At 37.9% G+C, this 15,534-nt stretch overlaps 1 pseudogene; it reads right to left on the minus strand.

The window, feature by feature from the left end:
• Positions 1 to 3,611: 3,611 nt before the first annotated feature.
• Positions 3,612 to 5,126, minus strand: LOC149030229 (carboxylesterase 1 pseudogene; annotated as a pseudogene).
• Positions 5,127 to 15,534: the final 10,408 nt, after the last annotated feature.

A 15,534-nucleotide genomic window follows, 5' to 3' on the forward strand; every position in this document is an offset into this window, starting at 1 on the left:
TTCCAGGCTGAGCACAACATCCTTATGCACCCATTTCACATGTTAGGTGTAGCTGGTGTATTCGGTGGTTCCCTATTCAGTGCTATGCATGGTTCTTTGGTAACTTCAAGTTTGATCAGGGAAACCACTGAAAATGAATTTGCTAATGAAGGTTACAGATTCGGTCAAAAGGAAGAAACTTATAATATCGTAGTTGCTCATGGTTATTTTGGCCGATTGATCTTCCAATACGCTAGTTTCAACAATTCTCGTTCTTTACATTTCTTCCTAGTTGTTTGGCCTGTAGTTGGTATCTGGTTTACTACTTCGGGTATTAGCACCATGGCTTTCAACCTAAATGGTTTAAATATCAACCAATCCATAGTTGACAGTCAAGGTCGTGTAATTAACACTTGGGCTGATATCATCAACCATGCTAAACTCGGTATGGAAGTTATGCATGAATATAATGCTCACAACTTCCCTCTAGACCTAGTTTCTGTTGAAGCTCCATCCATAAATGGATAAGACTCAGATCTTAGTGTATAGGAGTTGTTAAAGGAGCAATACCAACCCTCTTGATAAAATAAGAAAAGTAGTATTGCTCCTTCATATCTTCATATCATAGAGTTTATAGTTTAGTAATGTTTTATGTTGTTGACGATTGAGGGATCTGCACCGCACACCAAAACTATTGTTGTAATCACAATACTCCTTTAGAGCTGAAACGTACATGAAGTACTTTCTTTAAGGTATTTAGACACCCCGAATTGTGCAATACGGGTTCTAAAAGTGTCTTTACCCCAAGATCAGTCAGCCCAAACCTTTAAGGTTGCACCCCAGAAAGGTTTACTCAAGGTATAATCAGGTTATGTTCACTGCTTAACAGAATAACAGGGAGAGAGACAGAGAAAGAGGAGGAGGAATTCTGTGTGTCAAGAATGAGCACGAAATTGAGTTTATATAGAGCCCCAAAGGTTGTGGGTGAAAGGGTAAGGTTGTGAGGGTACCTTTCAGCTCAACTCTCTTCAGCAAGGTACCTCCAGCTGACCTCCCTACAAGAGAGTGCCACTCAAATGGCATCTCCACGTATTCACCTAGTAGTGGGCTTTCCAGACTAGGGCCCATGACAAACTGGGCCTTCCGGATCAAGTCCCAAGTCCCAAGTCCCAAGTCCCAAGTCATATAGATATATCTATATAATCATGGCAGGGTCACTATAGGGTTCAAGTAAATTAATAATACCTGGGCTCTTACTATATAAAAACCATATAATCAGATCCTCTCAACCCGATGTGGGACTAAATAAAACCATGGATAAAAGACACAATTAAAATAAATAAAATATTTATATAAAGTTTTAAACATATTTACAACATTTTATTCACATAAATTTTTTGCCATTGTTTTTATGTTTATGAGGGTAAGAAAAACTTAAAAACTAAAGCTAAAGTAAATAATGATGAATGCTAAAAAATCTATTAATATTCAATTTTTTATAAGGAGTGGGGGCGGATGTAGCCAAGTGGATTAAGGCAGTAGATTGTGAATCCACCATTCGCGGTTCAATTCCCGTCGTTCGCTCGTTTCCTTTTTTTTCTTTTCTTTTCTTTTGTAAAGACGAAGAAAGATATTCCATTTTCTCTCCTATTTTATTTAGTATGGCGACGAAGAATCGAACTATCACTATATTTATTTCTTTTTCTACTTCTTCTTCCAATCGCAGGATAACCCCAAGGGGTTGTGGGTTTTTTTTTCTACCAATTGGGGCCTTCCCTTCACCACCCCCATGGGGATGGTCTACGAGGTTCATAACTACTCCTCTTACCACAAGACGTTTGCCTAGCCAACACTTAGATCCGGCTCTACCCAAACTTTTCTGATTTACCGCAACATTTGCCCCAACATTAGCCACTTGTCCAAATGTTGCTAAGCAGTTTTTGGATATCAAACGGACCTCCCCATAAGGTAATTTTAATGTGGCCGATTTAACCCTCTTTTGCAATAAGTTTCGCTACAGCACCTATTGCTCTAGCTAATTGTCCACCCTTTCCAAGTGTGATTTCTATGTTATGAATGGTTGTGCCTAAGGGCATATCAGTTGAAGTATATTATTCTTTTTGATCAATCAAAACCCCTTCTCAAACTATACAAGCTTCTTCCAAAGCATACGGCTTTTTGGATGTATATGATGATATCTATATAGATGGATCCTATATGAATCGTATGATGAAGTATGACATGAGTGGATATATAGGAATCCAAATATGCCGAATCACTCATGTTATGATCTTCTACATCCTAGTCTCCCTGATCCATCATCTGGCTTATGTTCTTCATGTAGCATTCATACCAAATGACTCTATGAAATTACGTTGATACTTCCACATTACGGGTAACGTAGGAGACATCTCTATTCTTCCCCCGGGGGATCTTTCGAATTACCACTTCTTAGCTTTCAATTCGCCTTTGACCATCAAATGAAATGTGAATAACCCATCCTCCTCTCTTTGAAACAAGGGGCGCTTTTGGTTCTGTCGGTGCTTCAAACAATTTTGTTTTGTCTTCTCCATATTACCATATCTATAGAGTCAATAATTTGATAGGAGGAACTAATGAACTCAATCACTTGCTGCCATTACTCTTCAGTTTTCTATTGAGGTCTATCCCATCGAGGTACTCAAATTGGATCAGTGATCGATTTTTAGGTTTCGTCGTAAACCTAATTGGGGACATGAGTACTCATCAGATGGTTCATCATAGATCATATCTCATCATATTGATGCGTCCAAAATCTGCTCAGCCCTTAGATCTCCTCTTGATGACCTGCAAAACTAAAGCGTCAGATGTGGCCCGACCGCAGGGGTCGGGAGTCCACCTCCAAAGGCTAAGTCAGTTGATGAACTTAATCATAAACGGCTCTGCTAGAAGCACAGAGCTAAGGAATAAAGAACTGGGAAAGGTGATCTAGATCGTAAGCCGCTGATAGTTTACGTCTATTAGTATGTATCTGAATCTGAGTTTGAGTATCAGATCGTCTCCCTCACCTCGTATGGCAGTGAGGTTTATATAGAGTGTACCTTCGAATCTCCTTCGTTGGATGCACTTGAGCCTTCTTCGGGTAGTCGTTGGATCTTAACAGTTAGATCCATTGAGCAATAGACTTCTACTAGTTTGGACTAGTAGAGGACTCCTGAGATAACCTTTCGGTTATGCGATGATTATCCCTTCGATAATGATTAGCCACAGCCGTCAATTTGAATTTGCCATCATTAGGGTAATTAACCTAATTCATCAGTTGAATTAGGGCGTGCTTGTAGCTGAATAAGTTTTCTTCCTCAGCAAGCCATCTTATGGATCCGGTTTGCTCGGGAGCGAGTCGGTTCCCTCTGTCTCGACCGGGGTTGAGGGTCGAACCAGGTATGAACCCGGTTTGATCATAATTTCTCCATATCACATATATATAAGAATGTGTCATTACCCGTAGGAATGTAAAAACTATTGTAATTGCAGTCGAATCTCACAATTAGAAAGTCCAGAGAACTTCAGAGACTACCTAGAATAGAGTTGTAAAAATACATTAAGGACATGAGACTCTTAGATTAAAATCTAGTCAACTTAAAGTAAAACCAAAGAGTATTTCATTGTTGCCTAATATTCTTTTCCCAAGAAAAGAAAAATTGACGTTTGGCACAGAAATCATAAACTGATTTTTCTTTTTGATTTTTTTATTTTTGTTCAACAATTGCCATAGATGATAATGACACAAGCAAAAGGATGCACCAGAAAAGTCAAAAGTCAACGGCAACCCCCGAGAAAGAAATAGTAGGGGAGAGCCGGAGACTGCCTTAAGATCTAAGAAGAAGAAAAAATAAAATCAGAAATGAACACATACAAATCCTGAGCCTTCTCAGGATAAAAGACCTCTTGTCCATGGGACCCACCCTCCCTGAAGCGAACCACCACATCAACACCCTTCCCTTCCAGCATCTTCACAAACATCCTCTGCCGATCAATCATCGGATCTCCTTCCCATCCCGTCACCAAACACCTTCTCAGCAATCCAACGCCTCTCCCTTCCTCTCCACTCTCATCCACCACCATCGGATTACAGTAAAAATGATCGCGATTCGATCCAACGGGCAACGACAACTCCCAGCAAAGATCAGTGCATGATAATGGCAACACTGGATCGTTTTTCATTCTCTCTTCCGATTCCGTCCTCTTCACCCCACCAAAGAATGGCTCGTGCAAGATAAGCCCAGCGATCTTCAGGGGATATATCTCATCCTTCATCAGAGCGGCAAGTAACCCGATACGGTAAGCGATATTGCTGCCTGCGCTATCACCCATGAGAAAGCACTTTGAAACATCATAATTTAACGCTTCTCGTGCTTTCATCTTCAACCAAAAGATGGCTTCCATGGAATCTTCGTAGGCGACGGGAAGGCGGTGTTCCGGCGAAAGGCGGTATCCGGCAGAGACGACAATCACCTTCAACTGGGCACACATGTTGGAGCAGAATCTGTGGATGACGTCTTGGGACAAGGTGCCGAGGATGAAACCACCGCCGTGGTAGAAGATTATCACGGGGAGTTTTATGGTGGGCACAATTGGTTGTGGTAGTCTAGGTTGGTAGACGCGGATCCAAGTGTTCTTTGTGATGTTGAGTGGTATGTCTTTGGAGGTGATGGGTGAATTGGCCGAGGTGTCAACGAAGCGAGTGAGAGTGCCATCAGAGTTGAGCTCGATCTTCAAAAGTTCGTAAGGGTCGATATCGCAGTCTTCTGCAACTGCAGCTCTAGGGTTTTCATCTTCCATCCTCAAATCTTCTTCAACAGACAAACTCTCTCTCTCTCTCTCTCTCTCTGGGTTAAAGCACTGAGGATATCCTTACTCCAAGTCTGCAACTGGTATTTAACTTCACTTCAGGTGAGACAAGAGGTCCGCCTTTCTACAATTTTAAGCCTGTGTTCGCCAAATTACCCAGATTTTGTAGATCGGAAATTTTAGCGCTTATTAGCTGTTCAAAGAGTCTTCTCTACTAGATACAATGCTTCCAATAATTCGGTACCATTTAAACCTGAATTTAATAAGACGACTTGGTTTAAAAAATAAAAAATTCCAGCAAATAGTCAACAATAGTAGATTAGAAAATTTTCTCCTCTTCATCATGTCGGGGTGACAAATCAGTCCCACTCCCTACAATTTTCTGAAATTCTTATCTAAGATTGTCATAAATTATTCAATAGTTACATTTAAAATCCACTAAGAATTTAATGTAATAAATTCTTGAATTTTCTTTTTAAAATTTTATCTCTCCTCTTTTCTTGAGATTTATTTTTGAGATTTTATTAAATTTAGCCTAATTGTGTTCTAATTACAGAATTGCAATCCTAGATAAGAATTATAAAGTCCTTCAATACCATGAAAATGCAGTTGCTTCTGCTTATAGATCTTTTTCGAAAAATAATAATCAAAGTCCTTCAATACCATGACTTGTCTTATGGCACCTCCCACTGCCCCCCAAAATCATTCACTTTGTTTGAAAACTGCTGCATGGAAAGCTTTCCACACCTGCTCTTTTATCTGAAAGAGGGTGTAGAATCAATGATACTTACTCACTCTGTTCATAAGAAAGAGCAAATGTTAATCATATCTTCCTCCATTGTCACTTTGCCAAACAAGTATGGTCAAAGCTCAGAATTTGTTAGTGGAATTGATCTATAAATCTTATAGATCAGATTTCTCATTGGTTAAAATCAGCAAGAAGAAACAGTTAAGAATTAGAAGAATTCATGCAACACTTACTTATGCTGTGGCACATTTGGTTAGCTTTCAATAATGTTGTTTATTCTAGATCAGTGAGTAATCCACATAATATATGGAGATCTGCTCGATCAATAGCTGCAAAGCATTTAGCCCTTCATCAGCATATAGGTCAAGAAAAGAGTTCAAAAGCATCAAATGGAGAGCTCAACCATTGCATTTCATTAAAATCAATGTTGATGGAGTTGCAATCAGCAAGGGTTCCAACAACTTCTAGGCTGGATTTGGTGGTATTGCTCGTGATCACTTGGGTTACACTCTCTTCAACTTCTACTGTAAAGGCGGAAACTCACAAGCCATTCAAATGGAAGCTGCTATAATTTGAGAAGGAATGAAGCTAGCTATTTCCCTTAATCTAAGGAAAGTAATTATTGAAAATGACAATGAAGCTGTTGTTAGTCTGATTAACAACAAATCAGAGACTCCACCTTGGATGATCAGACATTACATACATGATATCTTCAGTCTTTCCACACTGTTTGATGTTTTAATTGTAAATCATATACATAGAGAATGCAACTTTGTAGCTGATAGATTAGCTTCTTATGCTGCTACTTCTTAAGCTTCTTCTTTTTCTTTCTCCTTCCCTCCCTTGTTCTTTGACTGTTGTATTTTTATGTAATTGGTACTTTGTATCGCAGGAATTTTTCTTTTAAATGAATTCAGTTCCAAAAAAAAAAAAAAATTGCAGAGAATGACTGACGGTGGGATGGTAATTAAATAATACAAGCAGGCAGCTGTTTTATAGTAGCTTTGGACTCTAGTGTCAGTTGTCTGTTTATAAATTCTCAAGTTAGTATAAAATGTTTACCAAAGACAAAACTTACTATAAAATAAAATAATATTATCGAAAAAAAAAGGTATAATGATAGGCTGTATCCCCATCATTGGAAATTACATTTCATTCCTCTTTTATTGTACTATCGTGCCTTATGAGTCATGACTGGCAGACGAGTTGGCTTCCTCCAAAAATAAAATATTTTATTAAGACTGTGTTTAGCATGATTTTTCTTCTTTCCTCTTACTAATTTTTTGAAAATCAATAATAAAATTCACTTTTGTCTGAAATACGAAAATCGTTTGCGATTGTCCAAACTAAATTTCTTTTTTTTAACATTTCAAATTAATTCTTCTTTTATATCTTGCTTTGGAAGATCACAATAAAACCATTCTGAATCACCTCACCGTTAAAACTGAGGGAAGAGTTCTGTAAGATTTTTATTAAAATTTAATATAAAAATTTTAAGGTTAATTTTTATATTTTTATTTTAATTGATTTATTAGTGTGTGGACTCTAGTAATAAGACACTTATGAGTAAAGGAGGTTCTTCATAAACTTGATTATGAGGCTCTTCACACTACAACAATCACTTCCTGCAATCGCTGCAATCACCTATGCTTCTCAGCTTCGTGCGCTGCTTCTCCGCTAGAACCACTAAAACCCTAGACTCTAATGTGGGAAAAAATTCCTTAGTTCATCAAAAACCGCAAATCAAAAGTTGTAAATGCCTCAGCTATGTGAGCAGACGGGTCAGATCTCCCAATATTTTCAAGGATTCGCGGTCATTCATCACTTCTTCTCAGAGAAGGTCAATATGTTCTTCACTTCGTTCTTCACTTTTGCTCAGTGTATCGTAAGAGAGGGTTTCAAGATATTTGAGAAAATTATTAGGAGAGCTTAATTCAGATTTAAGGTTAATCACAAAGAAGTAAAGTCATATTAGCTTCGCGCGAGAATAAATAGAAAGCGCGTAAAATCATTTTTTGAAATAAAATGAATACATATACTACGGTAATTAGTTACCGTGGTATATATTGTACTATTTGTTTAATCGATCTTTAGTAAAAACTATTACCACGGTAAGTACCACCCGTAGCTTCTATATTAAATGCTAAAATATTTAATACGGAGACCAATTCCCTTAGAGTATAAATAACTAACATTACTAAGCTTATATTCTAAATATTAAATATTTGCTACGGGGAAACTTCCCCGTAGCATATAATCTAAATACTAATATTTTAAGTGGTCCATTATCGACTTATTTATCCTATTTGCCGTGGCAAATGATCTAGGTATGTAAGTTAGGGATTGGTAATCTATTTGCCACGGTAATTTAGTACCGTGGCAAATGTCTAAGTATTCATATGCACAAAGTAAATGGCCTAAGTATTATGACCAATGGGTTGGTAATCTATTTGCTGCGGTAATTACCGTAGCATTTAGTTAATCTATTTGCTACAGTACATTACCGTAGTATTCAATTAATCTATTATCACAGTATATTCCCATGGTAGTATATATAAAGTTTTTGCCACGAGGATTTTTTACCGTGGCATATAATATCGTATATATGAAGTTTTTGCCACGGGAATTTTCTACCGTGGCATATAATACTGTATATATGAAGTTTTTGCCACGGGAATTTTCTGCCGTGGCATATAATACTTTATATAATACGGTTATTTTAATTCCGTGACAATTACATGGCCTTTTGCCACGGTTGAATTTTTCCGTGGCAAAAGGTCCGTGGCAATTGCCATTTTTTCTTGTAGTGTCATGACATTGATCATAAGGTGTGAGAGGGTTATGAGTATCAATTGCAATTAATATGGATGTTGCATCTAGACCTTCTTGACGTCAACAGAGTAGTTGGACGACCTCTTGAGGGCTTCTCTAATGTGACTTGAGTAGATGTGATGCCTCCACTCATAAAGAAAATTAGAGCGGCCCGACCTTGTGTTGGTCAGGGGACCGCCTTTGACACTCAAGTTAGTCTAGGCAACAATAGAAGGCTTCGAGAGGGTTCTCAGAGCGTAGAAAATGATGGTGAGTAGAGTCTCATACCTTGTCTATCTTAGGATGGAGTTTATATTGTGGTTACCTAGGGGCGGTCCCTTTGTCAATTGCATTCACTGATTGAAGAGTGGGGCGAGTTGCCTTAGGGAACACGTTGCTTTTCTTAGTGGGACTAATGGAGCCATTACTCCATCAGCCACTTCCTCACGTTTCGGAGTGGGTATGATGGATAATTATCTCTAACTGACCCTTTTGACTTGGTTTGTCTTCAACATTCCTCTTCGAACTTGGTATTGGGCATTCTCTCATTGCCCGAGCTTATTCCAAGTAATTCTCGAGGGATCCTTTAGGGGGGAGAGGTTCTCCAACTTCCTGAGGTAGTGTTTTGCATATTCCCTGAGGGGGTAGGTTCTTCAACTTCCCGAGGGGAGTTCTTTATACCTTTCTTGAGGGGGAAGGTTCTCCACGCTTTTCCCAATGAGGGAGGTTCTTCAATTGCCTGAGGGGACGTAGGTGATTATTCTCGAGGGGCTCTCCATGTATCTCGAGGGGGGGTGTAAATGGTTCTTCCCAAGGAGGGAGGTTATTCAACTGCCCGAGGGGACGTAGGTGATTCTTCCCAAGGGCTCTCCATGTATCCAGGGGGGTGTGGCCGTGTAGGTGGGTCTTCCCAATGGGGCTTTCGGATTGATTACCTCCACAACAATGAGAATCTTAAAGGCCTTGTTCATGGTGATGAGGTGGACATACTTGAAGGGGAGAATTTATTTAGTTATAAGTCATTGACCTTAAATTCTTATTGCATCTTCATGATCATTCATAGCCATTACCATGAGTGGGGTTAAGGATAATGAATAGATTAAATACAATTCATGCAAAGGAGGTGAATATGAAAATAAAATTTTTATTTAGTGGGAAAGTTAGGTCAAGGTGATTTATCCTCATTAGTGGAGAAGGGATAAGTCCATTGACTTTCCATTAGTAAGAAATTGATTCTCCATTTTATGAGGGAGGTGAGTCATTGTCATTCGATACTAATTCATTACTTCGAGAATCTTAAGAGGTGTAAGTTGTGGTCTGGACTTATATAAACCCAACATTTTCCTTGCATATTGTGTGCAATGGATACACTTTTTATGCTTGCAATATTATTTGTTGTTTATTATTTTATAAAGTTCATTTTTTTCTTTGAATTTGTCTTAGTGTTGTGCTATAACTTCTGGTTTCTTGAAGGGACAACAAAAACTACTTCATCTTCTATTGGAGTTTGATATATCTTGGAGGTGGTAATGCGAAGAACCCTTAGTAGTAGACAGCACTCAAGGTTTGACTCAACCTCGTTCGTTCGATTGCAACATCAAGTTTTCCGATATAGTTAAGAATATTCATTTTTCAATTGTACTGCAATTCTATTATTGTATTTTTAAATTTGTAATACAATTACCCAACAATCTCATCTACAAAGCCTCCACGAAGATGAACTCTGAGGATGACAATGACCAAAAAAATTCACCTTGAGAAGAAAATGAAGAAACCCCTTTCTTCCTTCAACTCCCAAGTCGTTGAAACAATCCCGCTTGAGCAAGTAGTGCCAAAAACAATTACCCAAACACCGCTAACACCGGCATCGGCGACAACGTCTACGAAGAAACCCAATAAAAATAAACAATGTTTGGAGGAAATCATCGCAAAAGTAGAAGAAGAATAATTTGAAAATCATTGAATCCATAGGTTATCATAATATTGACATTATTGGGGGAAGGTGAATAAGATCTGAGCTTGTGGACCTAACATTTTGGGATTGAATGGACGTCCAATTCCTTCACTGGAGCAAATTTCGACAAAATTAGAGTTTTTGCCTTCAACTTTGGGTCTATTGAAAATCCCTTTTGTAGATGGTATTGATGGCAAGAACAAATTGGAAGAATTAACTTAGTTCAAATTTGAAAACTAAATCTTCCCCTCTTTGTTTTTTCTTCTCTGGTCCAAATTTATTCCGTTCTTCTGTTAACAACAGTGGCACGTAATTTTCTTGTATTCAGAAATTGCAGAAAGTGTTAGAGAGAAAGGGAAGGGTATAGGGGTAAGATCGTGACCTTCACTCGCCATGAATCTCGCCCTAGGGTGAGAGGAAGAGAAGTGGTTTTGGCAATGCAAGGTTGGTAGAGTGGTAAGATTCATACTAATGATTACCTTGTAATATCGACATTCAAAGGTGGACCCATAATTTTTTTTTTGGATATGAGGTTCATTAGGGCCAGCTTACACACACCACGATTACATCCTCAAGGGAACTTTTATATAATTAATGCCACCGAATGGGTGCGAATCCAAGACCTCCCCTAGGGAGTTTGGACCTTTAACCGCTTTATTAACCCATCATTGGCTTTTTTTTTTTCCACAATTACGTATTCTCTCTCTTTTTTAATTTATTTAATTTTTTTTTATTTCTCAAAATTTTGTTATTATTTTATTAATTTTATATTGTCACTCTTTCTTTTTTTGTTATTCTTTTACTTGAATTTTTATTGTAAAATGCAATATCTATAATTTGCAAGGTTACTAACTACCATGAATTTTTTGTTTGTATCTTGCCTTTTACGGCTGAAATCATGTGTGTGTTTTTTTTTAATATAAATTAATTTTTTAAGAATTCTTTTAAATGAAAGAAAACATTCATTAAAACTAGGGTAATTTTTATCTGGACCCCTGAGGTTTGGTCCATGTCACTTTTAGTCCAATTCAAGTTTACTTTTGCATATTGGATCCCCTGTGGTTTTAAGAAATGATTAAATAAGGACAATCTTAACAGAAATCGTTAGTTTAATAAATTTTGTGACGAAAATACCCTTGTGGCTTTTGGATTTTTTTTTTATTATTGTAGTTTTAATATACTAAAATAGATACTAAATTAAATAATAAATAATCAATAAATCAAAAGCTTACGAAACTATTCAAACACAAAACAACAGAGTTTGAAAACAAAACGGAATAGTTGCTCTGCAAGTTCACAATCGAAGGAAGAAGACGAACAGCCTGCTTCAAATCCATTACTTGAGTTGGTTATTCCTCTCCGTGTCTCCTTCTCCAATTTCGGTTTTTTGCACCCTGTTTTCATCTTGCGACTAAGAATTTATGGACGGCGACACCAGCAAAGATTGAAACAACGGCAGGGATAGCACCGAGCTTCTTGGTTCTGTGATCTGATTCTCCACTTCGCTTAGGGCTTTAAGCTTCGCCTCACAATCACTCGATTTTCAGGCAACTGAAGGAAGGATCAGCCCAAGCTTCCATGTTAATAAACTATGATTCTCTTCCACAAATCCACCTAAAGCCGATGAAGAAGAAAACACATAACCCTATAAATCCCCAACTAGGGCTGCAACTGGGCCAGGCTGGGCCGGGCTTTTGCAATCCCAAGCCTAGCCTTCTATGGTATAATTTGAGCCCATTCCCGCCCTAATTGGCCCTAATTGGGCCGGGTCGGGATGGGTTGGCCCTGATTAGCCCTGATTGGCCCTGAATGGCCCTGTCCCTGACCCTAATTGGCCTTGAACGGCCCTGTCCCTGGCCCTGACCCTGATTGGCCCTGTCTCTGACCCTAATTGGCCCTGTCCCTGGCCCTAATTGACCTTGTCCGTAGCTTTAATTGGCCATATCTTTGGTCGTAAATATCAAATTTAAGACAGATAGTAATTAAAATACATATTAAAGTAATTAAATACTTAAATTCCAAACTCACTTCTGGAAAATAAAATAGTAAAGATGTCAGCAAATAATCCAAAACTTATATTCAATATGTATTTAACTATTTATACCCATTTAGATTTTAGAGAAATAGAGAAATCCAAATTTCTAGGGTTTTTTAATTTGCTATTTTATGAAAATTATGGTTATTATATGTAAGCTTGAAGGGAAAAAGAAAAAGATTTATCTCAATTCTCAATTAATTTCTAGCTTCTAAGACAATGGTCAAACTTCATTCCAAATTTTTAATTTGTCTTTCCCCCAAGTTTCTTTTCTCTCTCTCTCTCTCTTTTATTCTGTTTTTTCCTTTTGTTTTTCTCCAGCAGCAAAGAGTTAAAATTATTCATGAAATAGAATAAATAGAGAGAAGAATTGTAATTAAATTTAGGCATATTTGAAAGTCAAGTCAATTATAGAGAATGTCACACAAATTTTTTTTGTAAACTTAGAAACATCAAATATTCAGAATTCAAAAGGAATTTGATAAATGAAAATTTTATCTTTAAAGTCAAGAACTTAAGGCATAGGTAGGTATGTTTTCATTCACAACTGTTCAATAAATTGATATTTTTATTCAATAAAAAAAAAATCATATTCAAAACCTTGTTAACAAGTAAATCGACATAATTTGGTATTCAACCAAAATTTTTTTTTGTCATAGTTAAAGAAAATGATGTTTTAGTTACAAACATAGCTATATGTTTTTAATAAATTTTTTTGAAATATCACAGTAGATTTGTTAGATATTCATGATGAGAAGTTGGGGTATAGATTTGTTAGATATTAATTCTTTATGTAATAGTTTTTATTTATAATATATTATCTCACCTTAGTCAAAAAACAAAATCAATATTTATTGAACTAAAAATGACTTTGTTGGAAAAATAAAAAATACCTTAAAATTAATATAAAAAGTGAATTTATAGTCTAATATGATCAAAGTGACTAAATGTCAAAATCAAAACTCATATCAATGTTAGTATGAAGATCAGGGTAAAAATCTAATATTGTAGTACATGATTTCAAATTAATATTAAGATTAGAGCCAAAATTAGGAGCAGGATCAGGGCCAAAATCAAATAGATGCATATTACATTGGTAATGAGGTTATAATTTATTTTTATTAATTTTCTACAAAACATGATCATGTTTCTAAAATTTGACACGTGTCAAGTATCCACCTATATGTATTACAATTAATTTCTCTCCATGTGGGTGGAGGGTCCAGAGTCTTGAGACTCAAATCAGGGCCGGGATCAAGGTTAGGATCAGGGCTAATATCAGGGCCAAGATCAGGGCCAGGATCAGGGCCAGGATCAGGGCCAAGATCAGGGCAAAAATCAAGGCCAGGATCAGGGCCAAGATCAGAGACAAAATCAGGGCCTGGGTCAGGGCCAAAAATCAGGGACGGGCCGGGATGGGCTGGGCGGGCCAGAGAGTAATCCCAGGCCCGCCCTTGGCCCTAGTTCAGGGCCAGAATATTTTGGCCCTAACCCGCCCTTAGGGCCAAAATCTTTAGCCCAAGCCCTATTCGGGCTCAGGGCGGGCTTAGGGCCGGTCAGGGCCGCTAGGGCCAAACTTGCACCCCTATCCCCAACACAATGAAGTTTGCAGACACATAGAGAGATGAAGCTTCAATCTAGGTTCTTGCTCTTAGAGTTTCTCTTAGCTGCAGCTGGAGAACGTCAGCACAACTTCCTGCATTTTTTTGGCTCCCAATCGATTCTACCGTGGATGGAAGCAGCAGCAACAACAACTCGGCTCTCGTGCCTGCTTTGACTGGTGCTGGTTTGGCTATTCTGATTATCTCATGTTTATTGGGTTTATATGTCTGGTGGCATTGGTTTAGGAAAGGTAAGCCTATTGGGTGTGATGTGGAGAAGCTGGGAGCGAAACCAATATTGCGTTGCAATAATTTCTATGTTTGGTTAAAGATCATTGATCTCAACAAATTATTTTCAGAGAAGAATTTGATTGGGGAAGGTGGATGTGGAGTTGTGTATAGAGGGACCTTATCAGATGGTACTCCTGTTGCTGTGAAGAAAATCACAGAATCAGATTTTCAAGGGGATGCAGAGTTCTGTAATGAAGTTGAGCTCATCAGTAATCTAAAGCATAGGAATCTAGTCCCCTCAGAGGCTGCTGTGTAACAGAAGAGGAAGATGCTTATGAAAGAGGCCGACAAAGGTACTTGGTTTATGAGTTCATGCCAAAGGTACGGGATTTGAGAGGGGTGGGGGGGGGGGGGAGAGTTTACTATCTCTAGATAGGAGATTGTCACCATTGTACCAAAAATAAATCCAATTGAATGCCTATTGAAACTGTGTACAATATTTGAAGTCCATGTGAAAGAAAAAACTAGATGAATTCACACTATCACACTATTTTTTGGTCAAAAAATGGTAGTCATATTGGGTTCTCTAGAACCAAATTCGTAGAGGTTAAATAAGAGTTTTGTACAAAAAGAAGAGTTGGAGAAAATCATCAAACTTTTACACTTGCTTCACCACTATAAGCTTTGAGTGTGGGGATTCTTCGTGTACATGAACATATATGGATACATTTGAGGCATTTATATAGAACCTAGAAAAGATATCTCGCAGATGATGGATTCCATCGAAATGTTTCACATGTATTCATGGATTTTATGACTCACTGCACTCTTCCATAATAGGGGTATCAAATGTTATAAATGGTGCCATGCTTGTAGGCTAGATTTGGAGAGAGTTATGTTATACGCTATCAGCTAACTCTCACACCATACATTCATGAGGGCTCTTAACTTGTTAACTTTTAGGGGCAAAATCCACTTAATTGTGGTGGAGAATGTAGATGTAGTCTATATTCAAGGGAGGCGATCTCAACTTTGCCATAAAAATATCAGCAATGTAGCATTCATAGCCCATTAATGGCATGGATAGCACTTCTTTTTTTTTTTTTTGTTGCCAACCCCGGTTTTCAAGGCTCTTCCTTGACTAATCCAGTGTTCGACCCGGGTCGCACATCTGGCTATGGTGGGTGAGTCTCCTTGCAGGAATTTTTTGCATCCACAAGATTTCGATACCGGAACCTTGCTTAAGCGGACCAAGCTGCTTACCATTTGGACAAACCCCCGTTGATGGCATGGATAACACTTCTAAGACTTGAAAATAGACATGAAGCACCGACAAAATAGCTTA

Source organism: Hakea prostrata, chromosome 1, assembly GCF_041222555.1.
Source record: "Hakea prostrata isolate BN-2017 chromosome 1, UWA_Hpros_2, whole genome shotgun sequence".
Classification (NCBI taxonomy): Eukaryota; Viridiplantae; Streptophyta; class Magnoliopsida; order Proteales; family Proteaceae; genus Hakea; species Hakea prostrata.